Here is a 17,289-nt window from a genome sequence, read left to right on the forward strand (position 1 = left end):
GAATTATTTGGCAACATCTGTCTAAGCACATTTACATGTTGTCAACTTAAAAAAAATTATGACTGTGTATTCAGTAACAATCCCTTTTGTTTCTTTTTTTGTTTTGTTTTGTTTTGCTTTTACCCCAAACTTAAATCAAACCCTCGTGTTAACACTCTGTTCACATCTGCTAGAAAGGCTACTTGGGATAAGCTTAGAGAAATGCTGAATCATGGGAGAAAATGGCCACTCTATCTTCCATTTACTGGAGTGAAAAAATACATTATATGTCAAATTCCACATTGGAAAAAAATCTTAAGACTGTAATGCATGGAAATGTATTTTTAAGGCACTTTCCCAAGATTGTCAGTTTTCTTATTTCAGTGATTTCTTTGATATTTTTAATAGGTTCATGATCTCATCAATGTAGCTACTTGTCATGTGATACAAAGCAACATCTTCCCCCATCTCAACCCATCTTGGGTGATGTTCACCCTTGTCCCTCCCATCTATTGCACAGAGTCTTTCTCTAACTATATTTATTATTTTTAAGCATCACTATACCTCTTGGTTTCTGTCATCTCTTATTTTGAGAAATTTCATTGTTATAAAATACTCCCTCCAGATCCTGAGTTCATCTATAATGTTGATAGCTGCGGGGAGCACTGGGAAATGAAGGGAATCAATTGCCTAGAAAAAATGAATAGGATTTGAATCCTATTCCTCCTGACTCTGCAGCCAGCTCTCTCCCTAAAGCATGATGATTCTCTCACATCGCTCTAACTCTGACACCTTAATAGTTCTACGTTCTTATCTATTTGGCCTTTCTTTTTTATTAACGAAGATTGTGACTCATTTGTGACTGTCTAATTTATCCATGTCCTCATATAAAATTGTTGCAGGAACTCTCGCCATATCTTCTACAGTTTTTTGCAATATATTTTTCTTTATTAAAATTGTATTTTGTTCTCCCTAACCACCTCACCAGCTTTTAGTCAATAGAGGAAATAAGTTTATAGGGAGCCAATAAAGATATAAGAACAAAAACAATTATCAAGGAGAATCTAAAAGTCCTTTACAAATTGTCCCATAGATCAAAGGAGTACAAGTTATAGAGTGTATCGTATATTAATCACAAGCCATATCCTGGTAGTATGAACAGAATTAGCAGAAGCCATCTAGCTACTGCTGTCAGGATACTGGTCCTGTGCTATGTTAATTCCAGACAAATTCCAGACCGCTACAATTCCAGATCAGTAGAACACCCCAAAGTGCTGATAATTTTGAGATGATTTAGATATGTTAATGAATTTAGTCCAAGGTAGCACAGATAGGAGTTGTTCTGGTTTTCCCCAAGCCCTTCCTTATAAAAATAAGACCGCAAAATCCTGCTACGAGTCATTTTCTACCTCTGTTGGATTTTTGCTACCTAGTACTTTCAACTCTAATCTCTGGCTATTTGGCTTATGGAAATGGTGGTGCAGCCTTGTTTCCCACCATCAATCATCATCTTTCTTGAGCACCCAACGAACTGAGTGTGCCTTATGCCATTTCATAATTTCATTAATTACTTATTAATTGGTAGGTAGGCTCTTAGAGCAGACAGGATGGTTCATGTGACCAATCTTTTTTCCCCCCCTTCTGGTTATACATGTGTCTTGTAACATCCTTTATATAAATCATTTTGTGTAATTATGCAGTGTGTTTCAGCCTACACATACCCACAATGCACCTTTGCATTTCCCTCTGTATTTTCTCCTGATTTAATTCAAAACTTCTCTCCCAACTCCAGATCTATGATTCCTCCAAAAAGCAACCATACAGTATCATTGAAAGAATATTGCTATCAAAAAGATGAGCTTTTATATTGCACTTGCCCAAAAACAACTTTCTTCTTGCTCTCCTTTCCTTCAGTGCTGGCTCTGACTCATTTTTCATTTTTGGTGTCTGTGCTCCTCTGGTTGTCTATTCTAGTGCCTTTCATGGTTGGTACAAAAGGCAACTTTCATCCACTTGTTTTTAAAAATTTTGACCCGTATGTGAATAGGCAAGCTGCACTCCTTGAAGTGGTTAATGATCACATTTAGGAAGGTCTCTTCTGTTTGATTGTAATTTTTAAAATGCTTGAGCTGATGGTTAAAAAAAGTTTCCACAGGATTTCTGTAAGATGGCATCATCTTTATATCCTCAATCTGTCATTTACTCCAGGGCAGATGGGATTTGAATCCAAGAAGGCTTTTTGCCACAGCCAGTACTTTCCCAACAGTGACAGCTCTCTGAACAATAGAGTATGCTATACAGTCTGGTGGATTAAGAAGTAGCTCTGGAGTCTCAGAAAATGACTTCAAACCCCAATTTTCTTACTGTGTGTCCTTAGAAAAAGTATTTAGGCTTGCTGGTCATTAGCTTCCTTCTCTGCAAAAATGTGGGGCTTGAACAAGATTTTGTGTAAAGTTTTCCTCAGCTCTAAATCTTTGAGTCTCTCCTTCCATGATTACAGAATGTCCTGGCCAACACTGTAGTCATCCTGGCTGTATGATGCGGCCTGACACCAAATGCTTTGAGTGGGGTATCATTAGCACAACCTCCATCACCCCATCACTTTAAAAACCTCCTGCTGCTCTGTTCCCTCTCCATCTCAGCAGATGAGAATGTCCGAGCATTAGCAATTGGGATATTTGGCTAGAGCTGAAAGAACTGGAACAAATGGTTCTGATCCTCAGGCAGTGTGGAACCCACCCTGCTGCACCATGAAAAGGCCCCAGCATGGTATGCAGATGAGTGTGGTAGCAAATTCTCCCAGATGTTCTAAATAAAAGTCCCTGAGTCAAACACACACACACACACACACACACACACACACACACACAGAAGTGGAATGGAAATTTACATCCTTGGTTCTGGATAAGGCTTTTTTTTTTTTTGGTCCTCTCCTTTAAAGAAAAGCCTAGGGAATTGAACATATTTAGTAGACTTAGTTGGAAGTCTCTAGATATATTTCTCAATCTGAATATGATGTCTCCATTATATTTGTATAAAAGACATTGAACTCAATAACATCTTCCCCTCCTCTCTTCTCTTGGGATTCACCCTGCACAAAGATGCTATAAAAAACAGATGACTACATAGACCATGAGAAAGGCTAAATGCTGATGCGCTTTGAGGACATAAAAATTGACTGGGGGGACATTCTCATTCCTGACACATATTAATTCCAAAAAAAAGTATGTGAGTCTAGGTTTTTTGTTTTGTTTTTGTTATTTTGTGAGTTTATTGTATCCCCTGTATTTCTTTTTACTGAAGCTAAGCAACAGCAGAAACGTCATTAATAACAACAAAAATTATAATTCTCTAGAGCTTTTAAATCACAGTGAAGTGTCATTTGCAAATATGAATAATTTAGTCTAATATTTACTGTTTATATATCTAATTTTATTTGCCCCTCTTACTTTTTTAATAATTACCAATTCTAGTACTGTATCTGAAAATAGTGAAGTACCTTTACTATTGTTTATGATAGGGAAGATTATTTACTTTCTGAATTGAAAATAATCTCATTTCTTAATTTTAGATATATGCAGGTAATCATATAAAACACTCTTTCTTTGTTACACATTTTAGAATTTGAAAAATGAATGTTTTTAAAGAGGTTTTTTCTTAATTGGTTCATACTTTTTATTGTTTTCATGATTAATTATGCTAATTGTTTTTCGAATGTTGAACCACACTTTATTTTTATAAATTAAAATTCCCAAAGTGTATTTTAAATTTATTGCTGTAGTCTTTGCAAATTATATTATTTAAATTTTAAAATCAGTATTCATAGTTAAGATTAATCTATTTTTTCTTAGTCTTGTTTTTATTTGACTTGAATAACTGGACCATATTTATATAAAATAAAAACAAAACAAAACAAAGTGTCTTTTGTATTTATAAATTTTTTAAAATTTCAATTATTTGTAAAAACATGTTTTAAAATTAAAATGAGTTTGAAAAACTCTTTCTTCCTCTATTGCATTCATCCTCCTTGAAAATGCAAAGAATTCTGTGATTGATTATAAATATGCATTCATGCAAAATATATTTCCCTATTAGCTTTGTTGTAAAATAAAACAGACAAAAACCCATGGAAAAATAAATTATGTTTGCATTGAGACTATGTTCTTTCTCTGGAAGTAGAAAACATTTTTCTTCCTAAGTCTTTCAGAACTGTTTTGGATCATTTATTTCTATTGTTTTATTATACTGTCTATTCTTTTGAAACATGGTTAACATGGAAATATATATTTACACATTAACTTTTTTTTGTTTCATTTGTGTTTTCTTTGGATTATGTATTTTTGACAATAGCTAACTTATTTATGGTTTATGGGTAATGATCATGAAATATTGCTGCTCCTTTGTAACACATTTTCCTGGTTTGGCTCACTTCACTTTGTCTCAGTTCATATAAGTCTTCCTGTTTTTTTCGAAAAGTTGTCATTTCTTACAGCACAATAGCATTCTATTACAACCATATACCACAGCTTATTCAAGTATTTTCTAATTTGGGGAAATTGTTTCAATTTCCAATTCTTTGCCACCACAAAAACTGCTATAAATAGTTTTATGCATATAGATCCCTTTCCTTTTAATAGTGGTGTTTCTGTGCCAAGATATAAACAATTATATAGTCCTTTGGGAAAAGTTTTAAAATCTTTTCCATAATGGTTAGATCAGATCATAACTTTAACAACTACTTATTGTGTTCTGATTTTTCCATATCCCTTTCAACATTTGTCAGGATTTTATTATTATTATTATTATTCGCCAATCTGATAGATGTAATATGATACCTCAAAGTTGTTTTAATTTGCAATTGTCTAATCAATGTTGACTAGGATATTTTTTTCATATGTCTATAATAGCCTTGATTTCTTCTTCTGAAAACTGCTCTTCCTATCCTTTGATAATTTGTCAATTGAGGGTCTTCTCATAATTTTTATGCAGTTCTCCATATATTTGAGAAATGAAGAATTTATTAGACAAACTTGCCATAAATTCCCCCTCCAGTTTCTTGCTTTCTTTCTTATTGTGGCTGCATTAGGATTTTTTGAGCATGTATAAAACTTTGTTTTTATTAGAGCAATCAAGTTTATTCATTTTACATTCCATAATAATTTTCTTCTTGTTTGTTCATAATTTTCCTATACATACATGCATACATATATATGTATATACATATATATATATATATCTTTTTAAACATAACAGGTAAAATAAATTCTCCCCTAATTGGCTTATGTTTTCATCCTTTATGTCTATATATGTTTTAGATATAATTTTTACCTTATCTTGATATATGTTAGGACTTGTTAGTCTATATCTAGTTTCTGCCTAATTACTTAGATATCCAATGAATTTTTATTAATTGTTGAGTTCTTGTCCCTCCCCAAAATTAGATCTTTAGGTTTATCAAATAATACAATATTATGGTTTTTTAATACTCTGTCTTATAAACCTAATTAATTCCAATGATCCAGCACTTTATTTCTTAGCCAGAACCAGAATATTTTGATTGTTATCTCTTTTTAATATAGTTTAATATGTGGTACTGCTAAATCACATTCCTTCCTATTTATTTTCTTCAATTTTCTTGATATTATAGATCTTTTGTACTTCTGATGAATTTTGTTATTAGTTTTTCGGATTGTATAAAATAATTTTTTGGTAGTTTTATCTGGTACTGAATAAATAAATTAATTTAGGTGGAATTGCAATTTTTCTTATATTACATTGCCTATCCAATTCATGTTTTTCCCTTTGTCAAATCTGGATTTATGTAAAAAGATTTTTTTTTCTTTTTAAAGAATATCTTTATATATTTTCTAAATTTGTCTTCAGAAATATTTTATATTGTCTAAAATCATTTTAATGAAATTTCATGTTCTATCATTTCCTGCTAGATTTTATTAGTAAGATGTGGAAATGCTGATAATTTATGTAGCTTTATTTTAAATTCTGCAATTGTGCTAAAGTTAATTAATTCAATTAATTTTAAGTTGATTCTACAAGATTCTCTAAGTATACCATCATGTCATTTACAAAGAGTGATAGTTTTCTTTTTCATTACCTATCTTCAATTTCTTTTTTCTCCTCATTGATATAGTTAGCAGTTATAGTAGAATAGTGATTGATAGTGGTGATAATGAGCAAATTTGTCTCACTCCTGGTCTTATTGTTAAGGTTTCTAGTTTATTGATGATGATTGCTGATGATTTTAGAGAGATACTATTTCTATTTTTAAGAAAGGCTCCATATATTCATGTGCTTTGTAGTATTTTAAAATAGAAATGAATATTGGATTTGATGAAAAGGTTTTCTGCATCTGTTGATATATAATCGATGATATTTGTTTTTATTGTTATTGATATAGTTATGTATGCTGACAGTTTTCCTATTATTGAACCAGTCCTGAATTTCTGGCATAAATCCTACATGGTCATAGTATATGATCTTTGTAATATATGCTATGATCTACTTATTAGCACTTTAAACTTTTTGAATTATTATTCTTTAGAGAAATTGGTTTATAGTTTTCTTTATCTGCTTTTGTTTTTCTTAGCTTAGTTATCAGCACTATATTTGCATGGTAAAATTAATTTGGTAGAGCTCCTTCTTTGCCTATTTTCCCCAAATACTATATATGGTTGTATAGTACTGGAATTTATTGTTCTTTAATTTAACAGAATTTACTTTTAAATTCATCTCATCCTAGGAATTTTTCTTAGATATATTTATTTTAAATTTAAAATCTTATTTTAAATCATCTTGTCAGTCAATTGTGCCTGTACCCTCTCAGGTCTACTGTCCTACTATTAATAAGTTTATAGGAGTTATGAATATCATCTTACAAAATAGGAATGTGATTAGTTTAAGTATATTGAATCTTTTATGATTTATCTTTCATGTTGCCCTTTTAATGCTTCCCTTGAATTTTCTGTTTCAATGTAAAATGTAATATACAGATTTGATCGTTTCATTAGGAATGTTTGAAAGTTCTTTATTTCATTAAATATTCATTTTTCCCTTAAGGATCATATTTAATTTTACTAAGTTGGTTATTATTGACTGTAATTCCAGCTCCTTTTTTATTTAGTATTTTATTTTCCCTACTTACACATAAAAACAATCCTAAACATTTGTTTTTAAAACTTTGTGTCCCAGATTCTTTCTCCCTCCTCATCAACTCCCATTAAGAATCCAAACAATTCAATATAGGTTATACACATGTACTCATGAAGAAAATTTCTATAATAATCATTTTGCCAAAGAAAATATATCAAAACAACAACAATAAAAACAAAACAAAAACTGTCAAGAAAAATAAAGTTTGATAAAAGTATGCTTTAGTCTATATTCACATACCATCAGTTTTTCATCCGACTATAGAGATTTTTTTTTCTTATAATTCCCTCTGAGTTGTCTTGAATCATTATATTGTTAAGAATCATTACATTATTGACAGCTGATAATCTTAAAATATTGCTGTTATTTTGATTTTTGGTATATATTTCACTTTTTATCAGCTCATGGAAGTCTTTTCAGATTTTTTTTGAGAGCATCCTGCTTATTATTTCTTATATCAAAATAGTATTCCATTGTAATCACATACCATGTTTTATTCAGTCAGTTCTCAGTTGATGAGCATTCTTTCTATTTCCAATTTTTGCATCCCTTGCCCCAGAAAAGAACTATTATAAAATCTTTTGAACATTTAGGTCATTTTTCTTTTTGTTTTGTTTTTTAATCTCTTTTGGGATATAAACCTAGTTGTAGTATTGCTAAGTGAAAGGGTATGCCTGGTTTTATAGTCCTATGGGTAGAGTTCCAAATCATTTTGTACAAATTAATTTGAATCAGTTTACAACTCTACCAATAATTCATTAATAACTAATTTTCCCCATATATATGCTCTTCAGCATTTATCAATTATCTGTCCTACTAACCAATATAATAATTATGTGATAATACTTCAGAATTGTTTTAATTTCCAGTTCTCCACTCAATAGTGAGTGTATTTTTTCCAAATGACGATAGATAGCTATGTCTACTTCATCTGAAAGTTTTTCATATCTTTTGATCATTTATCAGTTGGTATAATCCCATCTTCTTTGCCATCTAGAATAACTATATTCCAAGCCTTCTGTTCATTTATTGTATTAGCTGCTAAGTTTTGTGTTTTTCTGACTGTGGCCCTACAATCGTCAATTCTTTATGGCTGCTTGCAATAATTTCTCCTGCATGTGGGAGTGCTAGAATTTGGCAATAATTTTCTTGTGAGTTTTCATTCTGGGATCTCTTTCAGGACATGATTGGTGAATTCTTTCTGTTTCTATATTACTCTCTAGTTCTTGGGTATTACAATAGTTTTTCTTAATAATTTCTTGAAATATGATGCTATTTGCCTTTTTTGGGGGGGTTTGTTTTTTTTTTTTTTTTTGATAGTGCCTTCTTTTTGGTAGACCAAAACTTTTAAAATTACCTCTCCTGGATCTATTTTCCAGTTTAATTGTTTTCCCAATATGATAGTTCACAGTTTCTTCTACTTTTTCATTCTTTTTTATTTTATTTTGTTTCTCAACGCCTCCTGGAATCACTAGCTCACACTCACTTTCCCAATTCTTTTTAAACAATTATTTTCTTTCCAGTGAACTTTATGTCTCTTATCATTTGGTCAATTCTCCTTTTAAAGTATATTTTCTTCAGTAATTTGTGTGTGTGTGTGTGTGTTTGCCAAACTGTTAATTCTCTTTTCATAATTTTCTTATTTTATTCTATTTTCCTCCAATTTTCCTCTACCCTTCTGATTTTTATATAGTTCTTTTTTGAGTTAATCCATGGTTTAGTTTTGGGCTTGTGGCCAATTTGCATTAATTTTTGAATCTTTATGTATGGGTATTTTAACTTTGTTTTCTCACTTTCTCACTTTGTGTCTTGATCTTCTTTGTCACTAAAGTAACTTTTTTTTTTTTTTTTTTTTTTTTTTTTTTTTTTTTGCTTAGGCAATTGGGGTTAAGTGACTTGTTCACAAAGCTAGAAAGTATTAAGTGTCTGTGGCTGGATTTGAACTCAGGTCTTTCTAACTTCAGGGCTGACACTCTATCCACTGCACCATTTAGCTGCCCCACCAAAGCAACTTTGTAGGATCATTTTTGTGGGTGTGTGATCATTTTTTCCCAAACTATTTATTGACAACTTTATGTTAGACCTATGTTTTAGGTTCTGCTCAACTCAGGAAAGAAAGGAAACGTACCATGATTTAGACCATTTTGTGCTGCTTTTTTTCAGAACTCGTTCAGGAAATATTCAGTTCTTTCAAAATAGTGTGAGCTAATGAAAGGGGTAGCCATTTCTCTCCTGCCTTTACTCATCTGTGAGGAACCACAAGCACTCTTCTCCAGCCTGTGATCAGTTAACTTTGACTAGAATCCATACTCTCCTCTGTTGCCAAATGCTATGGCTCCTTGCCTTGCTATTGACCATAGAACTGTGATTCGGGTGCCTGCTCTCCTGTGGCTGCTCATTTCTGCCTTGGAACTGAGATCAGGATCCCTGCACTTTGTGTGCAACAAAAGCACTTCTCTTTGCCCCAGAATAGTGATTTTCTGTAGCCAGGAGTGCTTGTGTGCTAGTGCTCCTCTATGCCCTGAGATTACAATCTTAAGTCACATCTGGGCAATGCAACTGAGTACTGCACCAATGCCAATAAAAAGTCCCCTGTAATCTTTATCTTACCATTTTTTAATCCCTTACCATCTGTTTGCTGAGAAGCTTCTGCTGACCCTAACGACCTCCAAATTCTGCTGCTAACGTTGCTGGGTATAGGGAGTAGCCTGCCTACATTAAACTACAGGACCATCACCTGGTGACATAGATATTTCTTACAATTAACTAGAATGTCTTTGGCTAGAAAATTATTTCACTCTGACTTTAATTATTTTGCTCCATGATTTGATTTGAGGCATTATTTTAAAATTGTTTGGAGGGGAATTTGGGAGAGTTCAGGTGAGATCTTGACTTTCTTCTGCCATCTTGGCTTGTCTAGAGCCTGCTTTTGCACATTTTCCTCCCTCATTCACATCATGCTGAATACAGATGAAGAACTAATGCTTATTTGCAGAATTCCATGGAGCCTTTTTTGGACTTGGGGCCTCTGATAAACCTTACAAAGGCAGGGGAATCCAACAACAATATTTTTTTCCTCTTTCATTACAGCCAATAACCACATTGGAAAAGCTGTGGTGGACTTGTCACTGGGGGTCCTGCTGTGGTTCCACAGGCTTCTCTATTTATACATAACTGCAATGTGGAAACACTCATTTATTTTATTTAGTCGCAGATCGCATATGTAGAATTTCTCTGGAAGGAAGAAAAGGGATGCTATAGGACACACAAAGGTGTGAAAGGCACATTTCTTCCTTGATACTGCTCGCAGAATGTATATTTAAATATATAGTGTTTAACTTAGTGATATAACCCACTGGCTTTCTGTTGATTTTGGGACAGCCAGACTTGAGAAATCATTGCTTAGCTTCCAGGGTCCGCTTCATGGGGTGATACAGGGAGCCGGCAATGGAAATGAAAATACCATTGGCATTCGTCTGCATCCCAACTTAAATCAGCTATGGGAACATTTGTCTTTTTAAATGATAGGAAAGCACACACTATAACCTCGGTGCTGAAAAAGGCTCTGATTGTTAGGGTGTGAAGTCCAGCAGCTGCAGATAGGCTGTGACACAGATCACTCAGGCTATTCCTTCCCCATTAAAGAGGCAACTGAGACTCTCCAATATAAACATGGAACCACACTTTTGCCATTTTTAAATCCCCTGAATGTTGCATTCATTCACTATTTATGGTAAAGTGCCCCGTATACACCATTCTCTTAATGAGGTATTCTTAGCAGATCTTAAGATCATCTCAGAAACATTAATATACTCTATTCCTCAACACTCATACCAAAGAGTATAAGCTAGGTTAGAATTCCACATCTTAAAATAACTCCCAGAATCCATCTGTTGTATATTCACTTTTCTGCAAAACAGTCCCCAATTGGAATGCTTTCTTAATTTCCTACCCTTTCTAGGTGATTAGTAATGTAATATGTTCAGAGAAATTTGAGCCAGAATGAGTATTAATCTCCCCAGCCTGAGGGCAGTGAGCGAATAAAATAAATATGCTGAAAAGACAAGATGTCATTTCTAAATCCCCATTTAATACACAAAGATTTTGGAACCTTGGAGGAAGAGTGAAGGTTGGTTGGTTGATATGAATAATAGAATGGGGGTACTGATTCTCTACTGGGAAATATTAACAGATAAAAAAAGCAAAATTCATTTTCTAAAATTTTGATTCAGTAAAATATTAACCACTTTGGGAATCAGATGTATCTTGTTATCGTTATTTTTCCTGTGCCAATATGGAAATTGTCCTAAGATATGTGTTTTAAGAGTATTTCAGGGTGTAGTCAAAATCGATTAACTCTTTAAGAAATTATTATGGAATGAATAGCAAAGACAAACACATTTTGGCAGGTGAGTTAGACCAGAGGGTTTTTTTTATTAGATTAAACTTTTTTTTAAGTTATTCTAGTGATTTCTTAGGAAAGTAGAATTCCCACCTGAGGTAACAACTTTTCCCAATTCAGAGCAGAATTTTCTTTGAAATTTATCACCATAAATAGTAGCCTACAGCACCAAGTAACAGTTATATGACATGTCTAAATTGAAACAGCCATTAAGTGTTACTGAGAGGGATATGAATCCATGACTGAATAGATTCATTGCTATATCCCCTTGACACAATGCCTCCAAATGACTGATCTGCAGGGCTAAGCTGTACCCATTCTTCCTGCTAAGTTTCAGGAGGTTCTCAGAGAAACTTCCTGGGTATGTTATTTAGAGGTTTTTCTCAGTTGGATTCTGGGATCTTAGAGGTTTTTTGTTTGTTTGTTTATCAACTCGGATTTTCTGAATCAGTGTTCATTAAACCTAGTTTCCATTTTTCACAGGTTCATTTTATTTAATTTGTAAAATTCTCTGTAATAGACACTCCTGGCTGTCATTAGTTTTTATTCATCTAGGCTTGCAGGAGTTAACATTGTACTAGGTTGGATGTTCCCTCCTTCAAGGTGAAAAGCACAATAATACTTTGCAAAATAAGAAAGCTGAAAGATGCATTAACCTGGGGTCAAATCCTGGCTTCCATGAGTTTCGTCCCCAGAATCAGCAGGATTCCACCGTTCTTAGAGATTCGGCCAGTAGAGCTCAGGTCCTGCCTGATCTTCCTAAGATCTGGAACAAAGCTTTGACTCTAAGGGGCAGATCTGGTCATTGGCAGTGATTCAATCCACTAATAATTATCTGAGGCCTGAGGCTGCAATCTGCATTGGGAGCAAGAATGCTCAATGGACAGTAAAGATCTTTGAAGAATTGAAGATAAAAATAATGGATTACCTTAACACTGCATGGAGCATACATTATCTTACTTCCCTGAGGGGAACTTCATACAACTACAATCCCCATTTTATAAATGACACTGGGAAAGGAATGTGACTGATTTAAGATCACGTGGCTAGTCAGTGGTACAGCTGGGACCTGACTCTGGGTTTTCTGGTCTCAAGCATAGTGTGATTTGTGTTTAGATGCCAGTTCAAGCGCTTAATACATGTGTGAGCCTAGGCCCACCTCAATTTCCCCATTAATTAAGTAGCACCATGCTACATTAATTAGTTCAGCATTTTCATCATCATCATTGTCATTATTGCTAGAATTAATGTCACATTAACATATATAAAAACTTTCCACATATCATCTCGGCTGAATTTGATCATCGCTATATTCATAGCTACGCCATGAAGTTGATCATATTATTATCCCCATTTTACACATGTTGACACTGAGGTTAAGACAGATGAAGTCATTTTTCATTGTTATATATCTATAGATGATTTGAACTCCCATCTCTGTTCCAAGTTAATCACCTTTTCTCCTTCTGAGACATTTTCCTTATCTCAACATGAGTTCCCTCCTGTAACCATAGCTCCTATCCCCCTCGTAGCAAGGCCCCCATATCCAGTGTCAAAAGAAGAATCAAAATGGGGTGCGTGGAAACTCTCTGTCTCAGAAGTGACATTTGTGTCCATGGAGAAGCCTTCAGCCCCTAAATTTGTTGCCTTTAGGGTTAAAATTGGGTCAAAAAAACAAAAAGGAAAAAAAAAACTCAGTGACCTCATGTCTTCCTGGAGTTTGCAGAAGTGATTATTTGCCAAGCCAAAAGCAACTAAAGCTGTGACTCTCCTGGGGGACCATTGGTAGAGTTTTTTATTAGGTACCTTTTTGTGAGAGTAATAGAATCCGGACATTTTTAGTTCCACACCCTTATAATTAGGACCCTGGGAAATACTGTCAGAGCCTCCATAGAGTCACATAGGATGAAAAATGTAGACCAGCAAAAATGCGCTCATCTACAGAGAGGCCGTAGGAAGGACATCAGTGTGGCCGAGTGAAGCTGACTGGTTTTGGGACTAGAGGTTCAGGAAAATGTTTACAAGAACTGCTGCCCCATATCCCAGATGCTGAACCCCTACCTGCATAGGCCTAAGGAGCAGGTATATTCAGCTTTCAAGCAGACCATGAATTGCCCCAGAAATTTTTTTCTTAGAATGGTCTATTCCCCAAAAAGGCTCATTGGATCTCTCACTCAGGTAGCAGGTGGCCACATGCTAAACTGAAATGGAGAATTGTGCTATCTATTCGGCCTACCTTTAAATATGAAAGCTTATTCAGTGGAAAAATAGATATGCCTTGAATGAAATGGCCTAGGTGTACACCATTCCCCATCAGCTAATTGGAGCAAGGCCTGTATCTCTTATTTTGAAGACTAATTTGGATGGGCTCAGCTGGAAACAGGGGTGTGACTCATGAGAGCCAACTGGGAAATTGTCAGGTTTTTTTTTAATTCTATTTTCCATTTTGTTGTTGTGTAGTTCTTTCAGTCACGTCTGACTCTTTGTGACCTCATTTGGGGTTTTCTTGGCAAAGAGACTGAAGTAGTTGGTCATTTCCTTCTCCAGTTCATTTTACAGGTGAAGAAACTAAGTCAAACAGGGTTAAAGTAACTTGCCTGTGGTTACATAGTAATTATCTGAGGCCATATTTGGAATTCATGAAAATGAATCTTTCTAATTCCAAGCCCAGTGGTGTATCTACTGTGTCATCTGGCTACTTCATCATTTTAATTAAATACCTACTGGATGAGCCTTTAAAACTTGAAAAAAAATTAGTTTTGTTGGTTTTGTAGATTGAAGAAGATGATGGAGAAAATATTATTAATACAAATTAGACTTTAAAGCGAGTCCTGTATATTTTCTTCTTCCTTCTGAAGAGCCAGTTGCTAACCATTTCCCAACACTCAATGGCTGTAGCCTTCAGATCAGAGGAACCTTCAAGAAAATCACACCAATAACTGCTGCTATGAAAGGAGAGGAAACCCAATCAGGATTTTTCTGTTATCAAAGGACTCCATAGAATCTTGGGAAGATTATTTGACACAGGACATGGCAGAAAGTTAATCTCTCAGCTCTACAGTCAAGCAGATGACAAAAGTTGGGGCTTCTGCTAAAGGATAGATCGCCTTTAAATCCTCAGCCAAAGATGAGGGGAGACATAATGATCCTTATGGGTTGTGTAGCCTGAAAACATGAGATATGGCACTGAAGAAGCTATTCTATGGAAAATAGTGATAAATGGATGATAGGAAAATAGGTGATAAAATAATAACCATTCCTATAAAATCGTAAAATCTGCAACATGTTTTGCACATATCAATTGATTTAAGGGTCTTAAAATCCTAGAAGTTAGCTATTGCTCTCACCATTTTATAGATGAGAAAATTGAGGTTGAAAGGAATTGTCTTCCTCAAAGTCACATGGTAAGAGTGACAAGATTCTAATTCAGTTCTTCCCAACTCCTAGATGAGTTCTCTCAGACTTCTCAGGACATACACACACACACACACACACACACACACACACACAGAGTTTATTTCTGAAAGATATTCTCTTACCTTTCTACTCCCCTCTCCCCACGAATTTGGAGTACTCATTGATAGCCAACAAGTCTTGATCGTCTCCCAGTGTTTATTAAACATTTACTCTTTGCAAGTCATTGTATTAAGCACTAGGGACAGCAAAAAAAGGAAACCTCAAGAAACCTTATAATAATCTGAAAATTGGGTAAGGAGAATATCTTCTCCAGATGTGTCCCCAGATGTGGGTAGTCTAGGGCAAATACTTACTTTGTATGTTACTCCTTTACTCACAAACCATCAATGGCTCCTGTTATTTCTAGAATAAACTGCATTCTTTCCCCATTGACATTTAAAGCCCAACACAATCTGATTTCCCCCCTCAAATTCAGACCGATTTATTTGTTTTCAGTTCTTTGTACACAACATTCCTTCTTCTGACTTTGTCCCTCATCTACCAGGCTGTCTCCCCCATGTGGGATACTCTTCCTTCTCCTTTCTGCATTTTGAAACTTCTTTTTCCTCTGTCCAAAGCTCACATCAAAGGCCATCTCTTACAAAAAGCCTTCCTATGTCGCCAAATTGCTAAAGCATATACAAATATACATAGACACAGATGTATATATTTATATACACACCTATGTGTATTTGTGTGGGTTTACTTTTTATATATCTGTACATTTCGTCTGCCCCATAGTGGTTGGAAACTCCATAAAGGCAGAGTGCCTTTTTTTTTTTTTTTCAATTTCCCTGAGACTGGCTAGTACTTGATGTACCTTAAGTCCCTCACAAATGCTATTTTGGTTGAATTGAATTTGGTTGAATCTGCTTCTTAAATGCAATATGCAAATAAAATGAGGAATGATTAATTTTGACAAAGACAATTCCAAATGTCTCAATTTCTAGTATGATTTGGGTATGATTAATAACCTGGGGGATGCTGTAGATTACTCTGGCAGCCAAGTGGTAAAGTGAATAGAACGTGAGCCTGGAGTCATAAGAAGAATCATCTCCCTGAGTTCAAATCCACTCTCAATCACTTATTGGCTATGTGACATTGAGCAAGTCACTTAATACTATTTATATCAGCTTCCTTATCAGTAAAATGAAAGTAAATATGTTTGCCAAGGAAATCGCGAATGGGGTCATGAAGAGTCAGATATTACTGAAGAATTGAAGGGAACCAAAGAAAATCAATCCATATGTATTAGACAGATATTGGGCAAAGATTTTATTGAAATTCTAATGGGTCATCCCATCCTGAGGACCAGATGAAGAGATGGGACATGAACAACCCTTTAAGGGGATAGTGCTATCAGAATTGGATGAGAAGCTGGATTAAGAAGTAGACATTATTGGTTGCATAAAAACCTGGAGAGGTTTTCAGCTGAGTATCTCCATCATACAATTCTTGGACCTGAGCTGTTTAACAGTTTGATGAGTGGATAAAAGCACCCATTCCACATTTACAAAATTTGTAGATGACACAAAGTTGGAAGAGAAATCCACTCCATGAAATTATAAAGTACTCAGAAAATTTTGAGGAATTCAAAGTTTCAGCCTAAATAAATAAGATACAAGTCAAAAAGATCATGGAGAAGGATTTTCATCTCTTTTCAGAATTTCAACTTTTCATGTCTTAAAGAAGGAAGGCATGGGTGGAGGGATGGGTGGCTCATTTGGAAAGAATCTGGGGAGTGGACCTATAGATTCCAAAAGAGGCAGCAGCATGACCTGTCAGCCCCAAATGCAAATATCACCTGAGATTCTTCTATAGTTTCAGGAAACACTCAACCCTTCATTTTTTACTCTGATCAGGTCATTCCTGGAGAGTTCTGTTCAATTCTGGGCACCAAGAGAGAAATTACATTGATCACTGGAGGACCTTGGTGGTCCAGATATGGGCCACCAAGATGGTGAACAGCCCAGAGATAGTTATCTTCTAAGAATTAGTAGATGGCCAATCTAGAAAAGAGAAGGTTCAAAAGATGAAGGCTAGGAGAGACATAATGACCATCTTTAAGATTTGGAAGGATAGTTCTGTGGATCCATCAGTTAGTCTTTATCAAACCATGTACCAGACAGACAATGTGCTGGTTGAAAGGGATACAATTACAATAAATGAAATTAGCATGTAAATAGGTATCTATAGCTTAAATATAAATATGCATAAATACAAAATAACTAAATATGACAGAAATTCAAAACCAGGGACAGAAGGATCCAAAAAAATGGGCAGGC

The 17,289-nt window shown here is 34.6% G+C and overlaps 1 protein-coding gene across 1 annotated transcript in view; it reads left to right on the top strand.

The window, feature by feature from the left end:
- AGMO (alkylglycerol monooxygenase) overlaps nt 1-17,289 on the top strand; it is a 298,597-nt gene that overhangs the window by 154,593 nt on the left and 126,715 nt on the right. The gene's annotated exons all lie outside the window — the stretch shown is intronic.

The sequence above is a fragment of the Sarcophilus harrisii genome, chromosome 5 (genome assembly GCF_902635505.1).
Source record: "Sarcophilus harrisii chromosome 5, mSarHar1.11, whole genome shotgun sequence".
Lineage (NCBI taxonomy): Eukaryota > Metazoa > Chordata > Mammalia > Dasyuromorphia > Dasyuridae > Sarcophilus > Sarcophilus harrisii.